The sequence below is a fragment of the Palaemon carinicauda genome, chromosome 3 (genome assembly GCF_036898095.1).
Source record: "Palaemon carinicauda isolate YSFRI2023 chromosome 3, ASM3689809v2, whole genome shotgun sequence".
Taxonomy (NCBI): Eukaryota; Metazoa; Arthropoda; class Malacostraca; order Decapoda; family Palaemonidae; genus Palaemon; species Palaemon carinicauda.
The window spans coordinates 142,049,992-142,072,881 of NC_090727.1; the positions used below are offsets into that span (position 1 = coordinate 142,049,992).

General features: G+C 33.3%; 1 protein-coding gene across 1 annotated transcript in view; it reads left to right on the top strand.

The window, feature by feature from the left end:
• The window catches only part of LOC137634452 (metabotropic glutamate receptor 8-like), a 198,174-nt gene that overhangs the window by 166,531 nt on the left and 8,753 nt on the right, over positions 1 to 22,890 (top strand). The gene's annotated exons all lie outside the window — the stretch shown is intronic.

The window sequence follows — 22,890 nt, forward strand, 5'->3', positions numbered from 1 at the left end:
TTGAATTGTTGGGTAATATACCTTACATCAATTTATGTCGTTAATGGAATTCCCTAAGATTTTAAATGGACGAGTAGTGACTTTTTTTTGGTATTTTTCCCTGTAAGACAAATGGGCCTGGGACATAACAACTTATACGAACAAAGCGAGACAATGTAGCGAAGGCCATTTGAGGGATATGGTAGGTAATCATGGTACTTTAATTTCACACCACTAACATAAATCATATATTTTTTTTTCCAGCTGATTATCTTGTGATTAGTACCATTTCCAACATTACTATTGCTGCAAATCACTTGGTTTATTTTGGTATTTCTGGTTTCCCATTTGGATCCCAAATAATTGTTTTATATGGGGGTTAGGAAAACTCATGAATGGGTTGTTTGACCCAATTTTCATTGTCAGAGAAGGATAAAACACCAGAAAACCAATAGGAAAAATATATGGTTCATAAATTTGGCTATAAATTAAGTATGTATTTACTGAATCCGGTTCCAAAGGAAAATCCAATTTGTTGATTCCGTGAAGGTATGCCGTTCTTGAGAAATCTCACATTCATTACTCTTAGGAATGTCTGGCATTCTCCAACAGCTTTCTGTGTTTCATTGGCAACTCATTGCATGCTCCAATTTCCAATTCTCTAAATCTTAATTTACATTATCGACATAAAAATTACGTATTTCCTATTACAAACTAAAAAAAAAAACACCGATAAAGTCTTATAACTAAGAAAAATTCTGTTGATTGAACTCATGAAAATTATATTTATTTGTACTAATAAAAGTATATCATCGATTAGACGACCATAAAAAAAATAACATTGTTAAACCATATGAGATATGGAAACAGATCCAAATGAATTTCTATAACCAGAAATATTAATAGAATGTCTAACAATGAAAAATTGAATCTTCCAGAACAATACGATGGGGGTAAATAATAGATTAATTCTATGCTAATATAATAATGACAAAAATCTCATTTTGCCTTTTTTCTAAAGGGGGAAAATGACAGGGAAAATAAGGTCCGAGGAAAAAACGACGGTCAAAAGGGGAAAACTCTCCAATTATACCATCTAACAGGAGAAGGGGACAATGCTATAATAAAAGGTGGCAAGAGGGGAGTGCAAGTTGAGCAAGGGGTTACAGATGCTGGGAAGAGAGAGAGAGAGAGAGAGAGAGAGAGAGAGAGAGAGAGAGAGAGGGTATTACTATTCAACAAAGGAAGAAAAATCGGTTGACTGAGATATGAATAAAAACTATACATATCTATGAGAGAGAGAGAGAGAGAGAGAGAGAGAGAGAGAGAGCAAATGAATAATAGTGAACGGAATTACAATTCTAAAAATGAAGAAAAATAGGTTGACTGAGATATGAATAAAAACTATACATATCTATGAGAGAGAGAGAGAGAGAGAGAGAGAGAGAGAGAGAGAGCAAATGAATAATAGTGAACGGAATTACAATTCTAAAAATGAAGAAAAATAGGTTGACTGAGATATGAATAAAAACTATACATATCTATGAGAGAGAGAGAGAGAGAGAGAGAGAGAGAGAGAGAGAGAGAAAATTGGTAAACTGTTACTACTTATTAAGCAATGAACGAGTATCAATGAAGTATGAAATAATAGAAATTCCTCAGATGTGTGAAACCTTGAGAGAACGTGGTAGTATTCCTTAAAAAAAAAAAAAAAAAGTTTGCTTTTCATTTGGACTAATATTAATTTATATTCTCTACTACATTCTTGCTACCCTTTTTTTCTCTTCACATGGGGAAATTTTAATATGGGTAAGCTTGAAGGACAATTTAATTGCTAACCTGGTTTTCCACATGAATACACATCGTGAACAATGACACCAACTGGGGAATGACATTAGTAAATTGAAAAAGGAAAAAAAATTATCAACTGCTTTGGATAATTTCAATTATGTATTTAAGGTTCTAAAACGGAAAAATACATAAAAGCATATTTTCAAAATTGTACATCAAGGATCTTTTTGGATTCCCTACCCTGTGAAAATGTTTTAATTAATTTATTCCACCGTTTAGAAAAGTGTTATCCTTTCTGGTGTTTAGCAACTGACTCTCATTTCAACATGTTGCTCTTATGGTTTTTATGAATCCGTGATACATTAATCTCTTTCACCGTCGTTCAGTTATTTCTTTGTGCAAATTGCATAAGATTTTACATAATCCCGACCATCCTTTGCATTCAGATCTTTCCACAATATACTATCCACTACCTGGTATAAAGTATGCAGTTGATTAAAAGTCTTGCTTGACAATATTCTAGAAGTTTCATTCCTTCTGTAACCAAATTGTGAACGATCTTCAAATTAAATAATAAAATCAGAGAGGCAGGAGTTTAAATTTGGTATAAATGATGTTTTAGAGCAGGATAACAAAAATCTCTTTTCAAGGTGCATAAGTTACTCGTCTATTTAGCATTTATTAATCTTACTAAAATGTAATTTTGTGTTATTTCTCTCTTATGGTTTATTCTATGCCTCTACATTTTCTTTTCCGCAACCGGCTGCTTCCCCAGCTAGTGCATTTGTACTAATATGAATTAGGATGTCTACATAGGGTTGCAACTTAGCTAATAATAATAATAATAATAATAATAATAATAATAATAATAATAATAATAATAATAATAAAAATAATAATAATAATAATAATAATAATAATAATAATAATAAGTTTCTTCCAGGGTGGAATATCCTTTACTTTTGTTTGCTCTCATATCCATGTTGCTCTTTTTCTGTCTCTTATCACTATTTCCATCATCTTTGTTACTAGCTTATTTCATAAACCATTTGTAAGCTCCATGGTTCTGATGCTTGAGTTAATACTGGTAGGACCATATCATTAAATACTTTACTTTTTAAAGATAATGGCATTTTACTTTTCATAATCTCATTTTGTTTACCAGAAGCTCTCCATCCCATGCTTATCCTTCTTTTAATTCCAGTCTTATGTCCTGGGGAAACACTTACTGGCTGTCCTAAGTACGTTTATTCATTAACTATGTATAGAGGTTCTTTCATAACCCTTATTTGTTGTTTCTCTGCATTTTCGTTGAACATTATCTTAGTTTTGCTCATATTCCTTTTCAGTCCTACATTTCGGCTTTCTCTATACAAGTCTTCTATCGTATTTCCTCCCATGATTCACTTAATAGAACTAGGTCATCTGCAAATCATAAGTTGTTGAGGTATTTCCTATAATGTTAATTCTTACAATTTTCCAAACTAAATTTTCAAAAACTTCATCTAGGCACGCTGTGAATAATTTACGAGAGATGGGGTCTCCCTGCCTAACTCCTTTCTCAATCAGAATTTTTTTCACTATCTTTATGTAGTTTTAGGATTGCTGTATTTCCCGTATAGATATCTTCAAGTGTTCCTATATAAGTTTCATTTATTCCTTGCTTTACACGGGCTTTCATTACTGCTGACGTTTTTATAGAATCAAAAACTTCAAAGCTCTCTCATAATCTATAAATGCCAAACATAATGGTTTGTTATACTCTGTTGATCTTTTCATCAGCCTACCTGCTCTCTTGGTTAATCAAATCTTAGCTGTCTTTCTATTCGGCCTCATTTGATCTTTGTAAATATTTTATATGTTAATGAGAGTAAACTTAATGCGAGGTAATTTTTCAGGTCTTTTGTGTCTCCCTTTTTTTGTGAATTAGTATTCTTATAAAACTTTTCCGAGGTGTAGGTACAGAGCGTTATTGTTGACATTTTGTGTAAAGTTCAACCACTTTTACGATTATGAAATTTCATCCGGATATTATCACAACAATTGTTGGGTCATCTTCTCCTGCGGCTTTGCCTCTTTTCATGTTTTTTTTAAAGCTTTCTTTACTTTTCCCTATTGCACTTTTGGTACCAGCTCAGAAGTTTCAGTGTTTCTACTGGTAACGTTATTTCTTATATCACTATTTTGTATCACGTATACAAATCCTCTGCAATTTTTATCACTTCATCTCTTTTGATGATATTTCCATTTACATCCTTTAAAGCAAACATTTGTTGGCACCCTGTTCAAATGCTTCTTTTCATCAATTTGGTGCTTCTTTCCTTCTTTAGTGTTTCCACAATTTGGGTCTGATTGTGTTTACGGGTGTTTTGGGTTTTTAGTTTTTCTATTGTTTTGGATAGTTCTGCCATTTCTATTTTATCTCTCTTGGATTTTCCCCTCATTTCCAATCTTTTCTTCATTAGATTTTTGGTATTATCTTGTAGTTTTCATGGATCTTGTTTAGAAACTTTACCACTTATCTTTAATGCTGATTCAAATACAAATTTTGTTAAATTACAATTTATTTCTCCTTTAGTTGCTTCAATTTCATCATGTAGCTAGTATTACTTATTTTTCATTGCAAAACTAAATCCATCACACTTTTCTCTTATTACAGGGGTATTTATTTTCTTTCTTAGAATTAGTTTTTCCCTTTCTTTCCGTAGATCTAGACCAATTTCACTTCTCACCATTCAATGGTCCTTTAACTTTAACATGTTTAACACTGCTACACTGAGAATAAAATCCATTTCGTTTTTCGTTTCTTTATTTAGACTTCACCATGTTCCTTTTCTATGTCCTTTTATAAAAAAAAAAAAAATCTCGATTTTAAGACTGTTTCTTTTAGCAAATTCTACAAACATGACTATCATTTCTTGTGCCTACTCCAAATTTATCTACTACAGATTCTCCACTCTTCTTTTGGCATACTTTAGCATTACAGTACCTAAAACAAATGTAAATTGAGTCCTATTTTTTTCAAAGGTATCTCCAGATCTTCATAAAAAGTTTCTATTTCTTCCTCTGTATGGGAAACTATTGGTGCATATGTTTGAATGATCTTCCGTTTATACTTCTTGTGTAGTTTGATAATCAATACTGTAATTCTGTCACTAATACTATAAAAATCTTCTGTTACCTGCAGGAGTTTTATTGATAAGAAAACCCACTACATTTTCTTTGTTCCTTTCATGTGATCTGATGCAAAATATATGGCCCTCTTTTAACCCTATATGATTCTCCATTTCTAATTTCACTCAATATTATTATATCCCGATTTATATATTTCAACTCTTCTATTATTACAGCAAGATCTTCCTTAGACAGGGTCTTCTCTACTCCATATTATCCTTCTTTACGTACAGGATTTCTAATGTGTACACTAAATCCTATTATATCCCATTTTATTTATTTCAGCTCTTCTAGTATTACAGCAAGATATTCTTCCCTAGATCGGCGTCAATGACCTTAAATGTCAGGCTGGCAGAAAACCTCAAATCAATCAATCAATCAATCTTTCCTAGACAGGGTCCTCTCTACTCCTTATCATCATTCCTTTACATCCATGATTTCCATTTTGTACACTCAATTCTATTATATCCCTATTTATTCATTTCAGCTCTTCTAGTATTAGAGCAAGATCTTTTTCCCTAGATAGTATATGTTACAAAATAATTTGAGATTTCATTTATCGACTCACTTGCCCTGCAGTTACAGGAAAATATACGAGAAATGTACATATGGTTGAACGGTCAAGAAAAATGAATTTACTTTGTAAGGTCTCGACTGGAAGGAAATTAAAGTACTCAGAATCCCTATTCATTATTTTGTATAAGCCTCTTACGAATATTCAGGGAGGTGTTTTTAATATTGGCCTCTCCTCTTCACGAATATAGCATATGAAGTTAAGTCCTTTGAAGTTTATTCTTCGTGTTTTTTAAAATAATAATAAAAAAAAATTTTCGTGGGTTTTATTGTTTTATATGTACGAATGACCGTTTTTCCCATAATGCAAAATTATAAGTTTCATGATCTTAGTTTTATTTATACTTTTATGTATTTCACCTCTTTATATATCTTTTCATATCCATAAGAATTTACCTTCAAGTAATTTATGTGTGATGAACGCTTAATGCATAATGTAAAAAAGATACATATTTTGAAACATTGTCATCGTCGTGGAAGTCGTCATTGTCAAAATCGTAATCATCGAACCCGTCAAAGAAATCATCATTTATTAACCTTATAATATAATAACTTACTGATTATGATAATTGCGTGTTTTGTAGTTACAGTATGCTTCGATGTAAAGGTCATAACCTAATCAACTCTGGAAAAGAACGACAAAAAAGTCTGACTGTAATTTCTACATTATTTTAGCTGAATATGTCTAGAGTCAAGATAAAAGTTTTGGTGAAACGTAGTAACAGACTGGAAACTGCTTGTAAGACACTGAAAAAGGAAAGCTATGCCGTTATCTTTAACGATATATGTCAGAGTGAATCTTGGCCAACGTTCACAGGTTTAAATGTAGATATAACACACACAAACACACATATTTGTATACATATACATACATACATACATACACACCCACACACACACACACACACACACACACATATATATATATATATATATATACATACATACATACAAATACATATAAACATACAAGTAAAATATCTCGTCGGAGAGTCAAGTCTTAATACAACAGGTTTTTTCTACTAAAAATACTAAAAAAAATACAATCTTGAATAAGCTAAAAGCAAGCATAAAGAAAAAGGATGATATAGGTTAGCCTATGAGAGAGAGAGAGAGAGAGAGAGAGAGAGAGAGAGAGAGAGAGAGAGAGAGAGGCGCTGCTTCGTAACCCTATGTTAATCTAACGTCAGCTGTGTTAGGTTGTAAAATCAGGACATGTCGTAAATAAAGTAGGGGGGATCCATTGCGCCTTTCAAGATCTATGGGCCACGTTAGGGTCAGAAATCTTTTTAGGCAAGTCTTATTTCTAAGGGTTCTCGTTTGTTCCCTCTTAAAGAGGAAGTGTGTGTATCGATTCCTGTGTTGTTATGCTTCTTATTCCAACTCAGTCTTTTTTTTCTGGCCTGGTTAGTGAAGGAAATCTGACAACGTATTGTTAGCCCTTTTCAAAATAAATGCTTCTGTTTTCTCTATTGAGAAGCCATTGATTGATATATTTGTTAAGTTAAAATCGTAATCGCTGCGTTAAAACCATATAGATTTGAAGGTCACTCATGAATGACAGAGGCATGTGACAGCGACAATGCTCAAGAGACTAACCTTATATACGTATGCTAGGCGCCCAAGCCCCATCTCCACCCACACTAGGAACCGGGATGGCCAGGCAATGGCTGATGATGACTCAGCAGGATCTTATAGACTCCCCAAAACCCCCATCCTTAGCTCATAAGGATTGTGAGGTTGCACAAACTAAAAGAAACTAACGAGCTTGAACGCGATTCGAACACTAGTCCGGCAGACCGCCAGGCAGGAACGTTTCCAATAGGCCACTACAACCTTAAAAAAGATAGAATGATATATCATCTACTGACATCACACGAGCTTTTGTAGAGGCGTTTCTGCCTATAATAAGGAAACTCACTGTCCCTCTTTGAACCTAAGATATTAAATAAATACCTGACAGATATTCGACTAGAGTGGGTCGAACCCAGGACAAGAAGAGGATATGGTTCATGCAATCTCTTTCTAATATACTAGCTGAGAATTGAAGATGTAACATCAGAGAGGAAAGACGTTTTCTTCTCACAATTGATCAGATCAAAGAGACAGATAAACAAGAAAAAGTACGGTTAAACATAATTAAAAGTAACTAATAATATCTAATCCATAAATTCTACTAAGAATCTGTACGAAGGAAGATGGATATAATTAATCCCACAACATTTTCTCCTGAGCAGCAAAGTTAATTAAAATTAGAATTAGATACTTATTTACAACAGGCAAAGCAAAGGAACCCGACCAGGGAAGGGTCCTGCGGGGCTTCCTAAGCCGATCAGCTCGTTTGGTTAAACTCTTCGGAGGAGGAGGAAGAGATATAAGACGGAGGGAAGGGGGGAGGGGGATGCCGTAAAGGATTTTAAAGGCCGCTCATGAATGGCAGAGGCAAGTGAGAGTGACATTTCCCTATCAAGCAGATCAATGCCCTAGAGACTGACCATATATACATTTGATCAGCGCCCAAACTCCCCCTCTCCATCTAAGCTAGGAATAAGGAGGGCCAGGCAATGGCTGCTGATAACTTAGCAGATAGATCTACAGGCTCCCCCAAACAACCCATCCTTAGCTTACAGGGATGGTGAGGTTGCAGCGACCAAAAAAAACAATCGAGTCTGAGCGGGACTAAAACCCCAGTCTGTCGTTCACCAGTCAGGGACGTTACCACATCGACCACCGAAACCGTTAAAGGAGTGAAAAGAGAATAGGAATTCTAAACTTGAAAATAAAAGAAAGTCTAAGATAAGCGCTAAAATTAGGTTTATAACACGGTCATATACATACGATATATATATATATATATATATATATATATATATATACTGTATATATATATATAGATATATATTAGTGTACGCGGCATGACTACTCCCTTACCCTCCTACCCGAGGAACCGGAACAACTTACCGTGACCGAAAAGAAAGTATATATATATATATATATATATATATATATATATATATATATATATATATATATATATATACACACACATATACATACAATATATACACACACACACACACATATATATATATATATATATATATATATATATATTGTGTAAGGTTTGGTTATGTAACCAACAAATGATATAACGTTCGTTTGTAAATATAATTTGCAAATGGCCGTGTTATTTCAACAATGTGCTCTCTTTATTAAAATAAGTAAAGAAGTCTAAATGAAAAGTAGAGCCAGAAAGTGTTCCGGCATCCTCGCCTGGTACACACAACATTGCAAAACTTTACTTGTGCCTCTCTGGCTTCGTATGACACTGCCTTAATAAAGGCGATTGTCTTCTTGGTGTAAAAATTAAGAGCCAAGTTGCTGAAATGGATAAGAAATATTGCTCGTGTATCACTGTTCTTACGACCTCCATTGAAAAAGATACTCGTTAAAAGTCTTTTTATAGTTTATTTATGACATATTTGTTTTTGATGTTGTTAATAGTTTATATATGACATCTCTGTTTTGACGTTGTTACTTATTTTAGAATGATTTATTGTTAATTTGTTCACTTCATTTATTTATTTCCTTATTTCCTTTCCTCACTGGGCTATTTTTCCCTGTTGGAGCCCCTGGGCTTATAGCATCTTGCTTTTCCAACTAGGGTTGTAGCTTGGATAGTAATAATAATAATAATAATAATAATAAAGAGATATCTGAAACTGGCTTCAACGTCTCCTTTTCTTACTTTCATATCTGACACCGTTGAGATATGTAACCATCAAATTACAGCTGTGATGTTATTATCTAATCTAATCTCCTAAAGAGGAATATGTGAAATATTTCTAATGGGGGGTTGATTTCAAGCTCTTCAGATGAAGCCTATATTAATGAGACATTTTTCTTTCCTCTTTCCTTTCCTCACTGTCCTATCTAACCTCTTTTTCGGGATATTTATACACTATCTTCTCATCCTTAGGGCAACTGCATCTCAATTAATCTCCTTTTCTCCTTCATTAAACATTTAATTAATTTTTTTCCAAGGTGCTTATACCTGCTAAACCATAGGCTGAGTTGATGACCCCCTTTACTCCAATTTGCCTCATCATACACTCCTCCCATATCGGTAAAGCGGACACACAGAAAGGGAAATACATTGATGATGTGTAGGATAATATGAACAAAGGATCTGTGAACAAAAGGTGAATCAGGTATCTCATTACATTAATCTGTCAATTATTGGAAAGGAATTAGTTTGACAGGACTGAGGGACCAGATATGATATAACAGCTGTCAAAGAGGTGATAAGGAGACAAAGTGAAGTAATGAGCTAGGGGTAACGTAATCAACAAAAAGTAACTTTTAACCGGTTAATGTGATGTGATGAAAGATGTAACGGATTGTTTAATGATGATAAAGGGTCTGCTAATTACATGAATGCTACACAGGACATAAGACAAATAAATAACAAATAAAATATCATAATAACATGAGTAGGACATAAATCAAATGCCCTGTTTAACGTTGTTTTATGGGCGATGAAGCCCCAAAGTTTTCATGAGATAAATTTAAAAAATATGAAACAAAAAATGTATATATATATATATATATATATATATATATATATATATATATATATATATATATATACTATACATACATACACATTTAAATGCTACACAAATACATATATAACCTATCTACACAACTATGATGAAGAAACTTTATAAAATACAATAATCAAGGCAATATAGCAACGTTAAGTACTTGTATACATACACGCCCACACATACACAAATATAAAGAGCAGGTTCCGTGAATTGACAAACCATAGGGGCGTCGAATCCATTAAGGTGAACGAAAGCATTAACAAAGACTCGGTGGTCCTTCTTTGTGCTCTCTGTTTTCGCCCCAGGCGATGGAGTGAATGGTTATATACTAGAGAGAATTATATATGCTGGAGAGATTTTATGTACACACACATACACACACTAATATATACAAATAAATAAATAAATATATATATATATATATATATATATATATATATATATATATACACACATAACACATAATAATCATATATATTTATTTATGTTCGAAAAAATCATATATGCTGGATATATATATATATATATATATATATATATATCATAGTATTGCAAGCAACAAATAGCCCACCTCTCTCTCTCTCTCTCTCTCTCTCTCTCTCTCTCTCTCAAGTACTGAGAATTTAGTTTCCATAACATAATTAACCTTGTTGTCCCTTTAGCTTTTTTTCATTTAAGTTTCCCACTTCTTTAATTTTTCCAACCCACTCCCTCTTTTTATTTAGTCTTTGGGGTATGGAGAATGATGGATTGAACACCCGACATACAACGTCAAGGATTACAAATAGGGAATAAGAATAAATAAAGGCATAAAGCTGGAATGTATTAGCTCAAAATAAATACAAATTATAAAATAACAAAAATAACAACAAACAGGTAAATGAAGAAACATTTAGTTTATAGAACTGCATGGTAAATAAATACACATCTAACCTATATATTTACACACGCACATACACACATACACACACACACACACACACACACATATATATATATATATATATATCAACAACAACAAATGCACCGTTTCTAGTCCACTGCTGGACAAAGGCCTCAGACATGGTTTGGTCATGTTTAGGCTTTGGCCATTTTCATCACAACGCTGCACACTACGGATTGGTGATGGTGAGAGACTTTAGTCTAATCGCTTACAGCAAACCAACCTAATATGGGTGGTCTTTACTAGTACAGATTTGCTGATCATGAGAATACACAAACCCTTTCACCACGTTAAGAGAGAGAGAGAGAGAGAGAGAGAGAGAGAGAGAGAGAGAGAGAGAGAGAGATGAACAAAAAGGGCATATAATAAAGAAAAAAACAATCATAAAAGGCACAATGCTTACACAGTATTCTAGAACTTTTATTCCAGCTGTGACAGACCGTGGAACGAACTTCCTAATCTGGCGGGTGAATCGGTGGAACGTCAGAAGTTCAAACTTTAGGAATTTTTTTTTTTTTTTTTTTTGGTTGAACAGGTTGACATAGGTTTCGTTTAGTAGTTTATATAAGGCTGGTCTATTTTAACGTTGTCACTGATCTTAAATATTTTATATTTTTTACTCATTACTCATACAGTTTATTTGCTATTCCCTTATTTACTTTCCTTACTGGGTTACTTTCCCCGTTGAAGCCCTTAGGCTTGTAACATTCTAGTTTTCCAACCAGAGTTGTAGCTCGACTAATAATAATAATAATATTAACACCGTAAACTTCTACCATGGGTACAGCGCTCATGAAGCAAACTTTTGGAATTTGCCTGATGCTTACGTTTTCCCTAATTTTACCATTTTCTATTCGTCTGGGTTTAATAATAGCGTTCGATATTTAACCACTGAGCCTCGACATTACAAAAAAATAGTCTCATTGCTGTCATTTGATTGCACACTAAAATAGCCAAGTAATGAACTCCTAACCTGTGTTTGCTGTATTTACGAAGGCCTGCTAGTTTGGCTATTATCTTTATTATCTTCATATTTCATTTTCAAACATCCCAACCCTGAACTTCTGATCGGATTGGGGTCACTTTAACAATGTTAATGAGGCCTCTTATTTAAACCAGAAAAACATTATATCACTATTTAGTTTCGCTTAGAAAATGTGGTAACGTCCCTGAATAGTAATCGCTCAAACTTGTTAGTTCCTTTGGTCACTGCTACTCCACCATCCTTGTGAGTTAAGGATGGGGTTTTTGGGGGAGCCTATGAGTCTATTTGTTGAGTCATCAATAGCCATTACCTGGCCCTCCTAGGTTCTAGCTTGGAAGTAGTGGGAGCTTGGGCGCTGATCATATATATATATATATATGGTCAGTCTCTAGGGCATTGTCCAGCTTGATAAGGTAATATCACTGTCCCTTGCCTCTGCCATTCATGAGCAGAGAAAAAAGCATAGAGCTGAAAAAAAAACAACCCTGATAATTTGACTTTATTCACAGCTACAATGGATTTTTTACCAACTGGGCTGCAAATTATGATAATGTTAGAGGAGCATTCCTGAATTAAAGCCTTATGAATACTGATTTTGGTTATATTCTTTCATCCGTCTTTATGTAAAAGAGCAATTCGCCATCATAGCAACATAATTATGTGCTTTTTTCTGCATCAACCTGGCTACCTGGCTACTAATGAACGTCCCAATTTCAATTTCACATTCAGGCCCGTATCACAAAGGGAGAAATTAAAAACATCTGACAGCATATCCAGATAAGTTCCAGCGATTTTTTTTTTTTTGGGGGGGGGGGGCTTAATTACTTTGTAAATATTTCAACCAGCACCTGGTTCAGACTTGTTTTCCTTGTGGTACAACCGAACAGGCTTGCATAAGTCCTTTTATAGTTTATAAATTAAATATGATTTAAGGTTGTTAATGTTTTCAAAGTATTTTTTTTTTTTTAATTTTCATTACTTCTTATATCGTTTATTTATTTCCTTATTTCCTTTCCTCACTGGGCTATTTTTCCCTCATGGAGCCCTTGGGCTTATAGCATCTTTCATTTCCATCTAGGGATGTAGCTTAGCTGATAATAATAATAATAATAATAATAATAATAATAATAATAATAATAATAATAATAATAATAATAATAGCCTTTCCTACTTTATTAAATTGACCAAGATAAACTCATGGAACAATGAACAAACAAACGGATGAGTTTCTCCTTTGGATAAACAAATAAGTGTTTCATAAGTCTTTTCCCTATTCAAAATTGATAAGTATTATGTATATGAAAGCGTTGAAAACTATACATGACATTACTTTCTTATTTGCTTATCAGGCCCTTTGGGTCAATAGAGGTAGGAGGAGATGATGATGATGATGATGATGATTGCTTATCAGGCGTCATATGCTACATAATTAATCCTCAAAGCAATTACTGTATTTTGTCGGATTTTTATCAATATGTGATCTCAACATTTGCCACCAACAGTTCAACAATAATATAGAATCATGTTTGTTTCAATTTATCTATCAATTTATTTAGCGAGTGATTACTTACGTAGTTCATACATTCATACAATTAAATACATTCTTTTGTCTTGTCTTGTCCTTGCCGCTCACGAATGGCAGAGGCAAGGGACAGTGACATTGCCATAGCAAGAAAGACAATGCCCTAGAGACTGACCATATATGCATATGTTTAACACCCAAGACCACTCTCCACCTGAGGTAGGACAAGGAGGGCCAGGCAAATGGCTGGTGATGACTCAGCAGGTAAACAGACCTATATGTTCCCCCAAGCTCCCCATCCTCACAAAAATGGTGAGGTTGCGGCGACCAAAGGAATTAACGAGTTTGAGCGCGACTCGAATCCCAGTCTGGCGATCATCAGGCAAAGACGTTACCAACGGCCCACCACAACCCTTGAAACCATATATAGTATAGAGTGGCAGTAGTATTAATGAAGAGACTATTTAGAGATAGAGTGAAATCTAACCAAAAACAGAAAAGTCAAGAAGAACCATATTGCTCACAAAATATATTCGCCTGGTAAAACTGTAATTAACATGGCCATGCGCGCTGAGAGGAAACGCCTTTCTTATGTACGCATTCTCTGGGTATTCATCGAACAAAGGCTTTGCATACGACTACAGTAACCCGAGGCTTGGAATTATGGTTCATGGAGGAAACTGTCGGAGTTGTAGGCCATTATTCTAGATTCACTGAAAAACATTTCTATATTAAAGATGCGAATGAAATAATTCTATATATGTGGAAGTTCAGTTAAGCTTTTTTTTTTTTTTATTCAGGGTGAAATTTCAGATTTATACAACACTTATTCTTGTCAAAGTTTGTTTTAGAAATATTGTAGTAACAGTAAATTTCAGAAAAGACTGTGATTTACAAAAAATTATTTTAATTTCTAGAGGGTTACGTGGATTATAATTTCAAAATGATGGGGTACAATTCTAGATCTGTGATGTAATTCAACACTAAAGAAAGATTATTTCGGAGTTTTAGGAAATTATTACAAATCTATATGATATACTAACAGATTAAAAGCATACAAGAATCTACCTTCTTGGTTTTTTTACCTTTAGTATCTTGCAAAATGTTAATTTGAAAAATAAACTGAAATCCTTGACGAACTCAAATCCTTGACGAACTCAAAACCTTTAAATAAAAATCGGTATATCAGGAGAACTGTCCGTTTCATATTCAACATTTCGAAAGGCTACAATATGCATTTAGGGAATTAACAATGATATTAATCTGTATAATAGAATTGTTAATAAACTTCTTAGGTTACAAAAATACTTTAAGCAAGTAGTGACCTCTTGCTCACGAAGCAGTGCAGGCATAAGGCCAAATTAAAATAGAACGAACTGACGACCAATGACCTCTGTGACAGGTAAATTTTTACAGTATTTTGAAGATAAGATCACGCCGAAGAAGCCGTCAAGTCAAGTTAACGAAACCTTCCTTGAGAGGAAGATATAATATATTTCCATTTACAATAATACAGACCTTTTATCTATCTCATAATAAAGTTAAATTAATGATACGTGTAAATGAAAGCAGGTTACCACTGATGGCCACAAAACCAGAGATAATAGATCAATTTCCGGAAAGCATTTTCAAAACTGAATTTTTTTTAAATTATTTGTGGAGCGGTTATTACATAGTTCCTGTGTGTAATCTGTAACAGTCCTGCAATTGCTATTCCTAAAAATTTAGGAATAGCAATTCTAGAGATGTATTCCAACTTACCCTCCTTTACCCAACCCTGGTACTTACCCGATCATGAATGCCTCCCCCCCTGCCCTGTGATTTACGCTAGAGAGCAATAACTCATATATAACGCATTAATTTACTCCATCCTAACCTCGTCCATCATGTCCTAACTGGCAATAATCCGGTTATTCGTCAATTACTAAAAGCTGGTACTGTGCATGCGTGACCTAGTCAAAAGAATATTGTCTTTTCTCCGGTTTCGTTTAAGAACCAAATCTGTAGTTACAGATTCCGTAGTAATTACACCGATGTCAAATGTCTATAATACCTTACCTAGAATGACGAGTATCAGCAATGCCAGTATTAGTCATATGAACTTATCGTTCCTCTAGTAGTCTGTCAAATAACCTGTTGTTGATAATAATAATGATGATAATAATAATAATAATAATAATAATAATAATAATAATGATGATGATAATAATAATAATTCCCCCTATATAATAAAGACAGTGTCTGGATATATATATATATATATATATATATATATATATATATATATATATATATTTATATGTACATACACACACACACACACACACACACACATATATATATATATATATATATATATATATATATATATATAAGGGTTGAATTTGTGTGTGCATATGTATCTAATTATTTAGCCATCTTTTTTTGACGGATCGCGTACACAGAAGTAGTAATAATAATAAATTAATTGTCATTTTATGCATTTAAGCAACCTACACATTCTATTATCTTCAGAAAATTTAAATCCTCATTTTCAGAATGGGCCAAAAAAATTGGAGAACAATCATCATTTTAAAATGATGCGGTTTAATGTGGAATAAAGTTGTTAGTAGTGACATCAATCAACGACTGGAGGACAAAGACCTCAGACATATCCTTATCCATGTCGGGAGTTTGGATAGTTTTCATTACCTCGCTGGTGATGGTGGGAGATTTTCGTCTGATCACTCACAGCAAACTCTATCTCCACCCTAAGGTATCCCCACTCAGAAAGGGATTTGTTTGATAGCACCAGAAAATAAAATTGTGTTTAATAAGGATCCTAAAGGCCTCCCGACATAAGGAATAAAAAGGCTTGAAAACGATCAACCTCCGCCGTCACTACCCCTTTTAACAATAAGGCCAGCCGAGAATATGGGGTCTCCTTTTACCAATATCTGGTATCTGTTTTCAAAAACATCCGAGCCGCCGTTGGGGAGAGTTATATTAAGGCTTCTCTTTAAATGAAACCCATTAAAAGGTGGCCGGCGATTGGATGTTTGTCACGGTATAAATTTGAGTCTGACGTCTTGTTTTAAACGAGTTGCGGTAAATTCCTGTTACGATAAAAATACTATTCCAGACTAAGGCCAACAACCCCCTTCCCAAAGGGGTTTAATGTTACTATTTTGAAGTGAATTTGTTCTTTGTGCTTTTAGCCTTCTGCAGTAAGTTTGACTTTTTCTATAAGTAGAAACACTTCAATAAAAGCGTTGACAGAAAACACACTTTTTAGCAGGTGCCATATTTGTTTCCATTTTTTTTTTTTTTTTTATAGATTTATCAGAAAGTGATGATATAGTTTTGTTTGTGTTTTTACTTGTTATAAATGTAGAAAGGTAATAAGTGCAATAAATAAAAACACATGCATATTATAATGTAAGACGTAATTTCCGTTCATTCCAAAATGCATATAGGATAATTTGCGATCAATAAATCTTTATTATAAGGATGGTTAAATAATAACCTATCGAAGCATAGGCTACAATGATTTTATTTTCTACCATTTCTGAGCATATATAAAATAAATCTCAGTTCGAGATTCCGCAATCCTTTTATTATAGATCACTTGGCTACATATCACTTTATCATCTCCGTTATTTTATCATTATTACTAGCTAAGTTACAACCCTAGTTGGAAAACAAGATGCTATAATCTCAAGGGCTCCAACAGGGAATAATAGCTAAGTGAGCAAAAGAATATAAAGATATGAATATACTACTAGAGAAGTATTGAACAACTAATATAAAATATTTTATGAACAGTAACAACAGCAACCCGCTTAAAAGGTAGATGTGAAATATTTACTCGTCACTGGCCTCTTAGAAACATAGCTTATGGCAATAATCCCATCTTTCTTCAGTATTCTAAAATAGCAATGCTATATAATCATTAGTTTAGTATAAAGCAGTTCTTATCCTTACCGCATAAGACAGTTTGGCAAAATGTTAGTAGAGATATCAAAACTAAAGGATTGGAAGACTTGTTATTAAACAAAACGTTAAAGCCTGTGCAAAACGAAAAACAGGAGCAGTTAGAATGAAAAGCGAACCAATTTGGGTGGCCCGGTTCTCTTTTTTAGACAAAAAAGATTATTGCTTCTTAGATAGTAAAATGTATTGCCTACACAAGGATTACCGACGATTTTTAGAGCAACCCTCAATGTTAACGTCGTTCTAAAAGAATGAAATGAAAGAGCGATATTTTCTTTTTCATTTTTTTTTCTTTTCATCTTTGGTAATTCTGTCCAGTGGAAGATTACTTTGTCAGTTCGCGGCTTCAAGATTGTTTCATACAAACTTGCGGAGTTAAAATATTTACTATATTGAGAAAAAAGAAGCGAAACTTACCGGTTATAATAATAATAATAATAATAATAATAATAATAATAATAATAATAATCTCCCCTGTATAATAAAGAGCAACGTGTCTGGCTCTCTATATATTTATGCATATGTATGTATATGTATATATATACATATATATATATATATATATATATGTATATATATATGTGTGTGTATATATACACATATATATATAATTATCAATTTCCTGTCATGTTCAGTGGCATAACCATATGTATGACTACTCGGTCTCTCTCCATCTCTCAAGTAGGGGGATAGGGAGTAGTCATACCCTGGTGCCCCGAGAGGTTCACTGGGATACTCCGCTCTCCCACAAATTGCCAAACCAGAGGGTTGTAGTTAGGAAAGGGTGGGAAGGGTTGAATCTGTGTGCACGTGTGCGTGTGTGCATTCCTATCTAAATATTTCATCATCATCTCCTCTACGCCTATTGACACAAGGCCTCAGTTAGATTTCACCATTCGTCTCTATCTTGAGCTTTTAATTCCATACTTCTCCATTTATCATCTCCTACTTTGCGCTTCATAGCCCTCGGCCATGCAAGTCTGAGTCTTCCAACTCTCTTAGTGCCTTGTGAAGCCCAGCTGAACATTTGGTGAACTAATTTCTCTTGGGGAGTGCGAAGAGCATGCCCAAACCATCTCCATCTACCACTCATCATGATCTCATCTACATATTTATCTTCAGCCCAACCTCGTGTGATATTTCATGTATTCTGGTAAGGAAGTATTGCAAATCCTGAGGTGTTCTGCTAACAAGGATAGTATCATCAGCATAATCTAGGTCCGCTAAATTCCTATCACCAATCCAGTCCAATCCTTCTCCACCATCTTTGACTGTTCTACAAATTTCAAAATCTAAATATTTAGACGTCATTTTTGATAGCTCGAGTACACTAGTAGTAGTAATAATAATAATGATAATAATTGACTGATTGAAAACTATGGCTGCTTCAGTGTCGTTAATTCTCTAAGACACCTTTCCTTTTTTTTTTTTTTTTTTTTTTTTTGGCAGTGATGTTGAAAAGAAGAAAATTAGAACAATAGAAAAGGTATCTTATATCATTATGCCACTAGACAGCCATAGTCTTCAATCAAACATGCATAAAAGAGGGTCTCTTCCTGAAATAATAATAATAATAATAATAATAACAATAATAATAATAATAATAATAATAATAATAATTCAGAGATTTACCCGACTCCCAACGAATTTAAACTTCGACAGAAGCAGATATTGCCTCTTTTTTACTCCTAGTTTTACATTAAATCTATTCAAGCCATTACTATGAAATCACTTCATCCCTTCTGTATGAAAAAAATTACTGGTCTTCTTCGGAAAGAAAGAGAGAAAATTCATATATTGCTAAAGCAATATAACAAACTATTAATTCAACGGGTTAACTGAGGAAAATATACCTTGTCAGTTATTTCAACTCTTATTGAGAAAATGTCTACTTTCTCAACAGAAAATTAAGGCTGAACAGTCCAAAATATATATATAAAAACTTACAAAAGACATTTTCAAAGTTATTAAAAAGCTTTATCGGTCCACGTCGCTAATATTCTCAGGCTTCATATCAGAGCAAAAGGCTGAAGAACTTCCTATCATAAGAGCAATTCTTGCCAAAGTTGAAGAAGAAAAATGAGAGTCCCAGAAAATACGCATCTCGCTTGTTGTCTTGGCCTTGACTGATTTCCCAGAGGTTTTACTTTCTTTAGAAGAAAGGACTTCTTCATACCTCCAGAAAGAATGCTATTCAAACGACCATAACAGTAACTACTATTACAACTATGATGATGACTAGTACTTCTTTCAACATTATTATTTCTTTGAATACTTCCTAAAAAATATAGATTGCAAACTCCGTAGTCTCAAAATTAGAATAAAGTATATGTGTGTGAGAGAGAGAGAGAGAGAGAGAGAGAGAGAGAGAGAGAGAGAGAGAGAGAGAGAGAGAGAGAGAGAGAGAGGCTACAATCATTTGCATATATATATATATATATATATATATATATATATATATATATATATATATGGGTGTGTGTGTATGTGTATCTGTGTGTGTACATAATGATAATATTGTATTATAATATCTATATATATATATATATATATATATATATATATATACTGTATATTTGATTAGGCCTACGTCATACAAGAATAAAAGTGACGCATAAAAAAATTCCAATATTTCTTCTTTCAAAAAAAAATTAAAAATAAAAAATAAAAAAAAAAGCACCCATGCGTGTGTATAAAAAAAACCGTATGCGATACCAGAAACAATAAAATTCTCTTCTGTAATACTAATCAACTGTGAAGAACACTTTCATCAAACGTTAGAAAAAATAAATAAAAAAATGACACCACTCAAAAATCCACCGATACCAGAATACTCCAAATTCCTTCGTTATATCTATTCGTCTGTCTGTCTGCGATTATATCCTGACCTGCCACCATACCGTGTATTAGAGAGAGAGAGAGAGAGAGAGAGAGAGAGAGAGAGAGAGAGAGAAGCATATACAAACACACATTATGGAGACTTAGAAAGGTTCTCATTTGCAGTTTTCTCGTTCTCTAAGGTCATGATACCATAAGCCGAGTTCAAAATGAAAGCGAAAATAAAAGAAAAAAAAATAGTAAGAAATGATCTTACGAGGTTGCAATATGCCCCTGTTCCATTATGATCTCGTAATGGAGGATGAATGAAGATATCTCTTACAGAAAGAAGTTCCCTCTTGCAAAACCTGATATCGTACTAAAACATGAAGGTTAAATAAACTTTACTGTCAGAATAACTGTCTCAGCACACATTTATCCTAATATATCTTTAATTTGAAGTTTTTTTTTTCAATTTGTTATATAATCCTTTATAAAAAAAAATATCAATGTTTATATCACTGAAAATAATCTCATACAAATATTCTACAATAAACTATTTGCTGGTATTTATGTATACAATCTTGACGACAGGTCTTTGATTTATGGATTTTTTTGTATATAATAAAAAAAATCATTTAAAACAATCCCTTTATTTCACCTTAAAATGGTTTATGGAAGTTATCTGATTTCAAGAAAATTTTTATGTGATGAATTTTGATATGGTTATGAATTAGGTAACGAAAACTATTCAATAAATTCAACATTTTATAATAGCCTTTAAATGAAGATTCTTGACATAAATCGGCAATATCAACATTATTCCTCCTTTTGATTTTGCTTATATCGTAGTTCGTGAGAGGCTCAGCATAACTTTGCTTTTTTCACCTACAGCAGAGATTTTTGCATCACATAGATTTAACATTAATTTACGTCATTATTATTATTATTATTATCATTATTATTATTATTATTAACATTCTCACTAGCTTAGCTACAACCCTAGTTGGAAAAGCAGGATACTAAAAGCCCAAGGACTTCAACAGGGAAAAATAGTCTAGCGAGGAAAGGAAATAATGAAGTAAATAAACTACAGGAGAAATAATGAACAACTAAAATTAAACACTTCAGGAACTGTAACAACATTAAAATAGATCTTTCATATATAAACTATAAAAAGATCTTTATATCAGCCTGATCAACATAAAAACATTCGCTTTTTTGAACTTTTGAAGACCCACTGATTCAACTGAAACATGACAGCATCAATGTATCTTTAAAAGAACCTACCAAAAGACTTGATGATTTCAAAATCGGAAATTCTTGTTTTTTTTTTTTTTCAAGCATTTGCTAGAGTTATTGGGTCTTTTGACTGGCAGTACTCCACTGGATCCGTGTCTGAGGTTATGGCTCATTTTTTCTTTGTCTACACATACACGGAATAGTCTGGCCTATTCTTTCAACATTTTCCTTTGTCTTCATACACCTGACAACACTGAGATTACCAAACAGTTCTTCACTGAAAGGGTTAACTACAGCACTGTAATTGTTCAGCGGCTATTTTCCTATTGGTAAGGGTAGAAGAGACTCTTAAGCTATGGCAGGCAGCTCTTCAAGGAGGACACTCCAAAATAAAACCATTGTTCTTTAGTCTTGGGTAGTGCCATAGCCTCTGTACCATGGCCGTCCACTGTCTTGGATTAGAGTTCTCTTCCTTGAGGGGACACTCAGTCACGTTGTTCTATCTTATTTCCCTTTCTCTTGTATTTTTAAAGTTTTTATAGTTTATATATGAAACATCTAATTTAATGTTTTATTTTGGTTGTTTATTACTTCTCTTTTTTATTTATTTCCTTCTTTCCTTTACTTACTGGGTTATTTTTACCTGTTGGAGCCCTTGGGCCTACAGCATCTTGGTTTTCCAATAAGGGTTTTAGATTAGCTGTAATAATAATAATAATAATAATAATAATAACAATAATAATAATAATAATAATAATAATAATAACAATAATAATAATAATAGGGAACCACACTAAAACATCCCATTTAACTTCATAAGAGGGGAAAGATAAAATCGTACGCTGTCAACCGAGAGCACATTTAGTCAAAAAATACTTTTTTTCTATAAATCCTATAAATCTAATCATAATCTTAAACCCGAAATGAGTTTCAAAATAGGATAAAGAATCGAGTATTATAAACCCAAACTTAGACTACAGGAAACTGAAAAAATTACTCCATAATGCGAGTTAAACATCAACAGTATGTCAAATAGGGTGCAGGTAAGATCTATTTGACTAACAAAGCCCGCATAACATACATTAGTAAACATACACGAATTAGCAAATCTATTTGAAGAATAAAGAGAAAATCAAAAGATAGCAAACTGAGAGAAGGGAAACTGACTCCTCGGATACAGTTATACTTTAAAAAGGAAATTACAAGAAAAGATCTTCTATAAAAGGAAAGCGAAGCAGACCCTTTAGATTTTTGTAATCCTGAGGTTAGAAGGAAGTGGAGG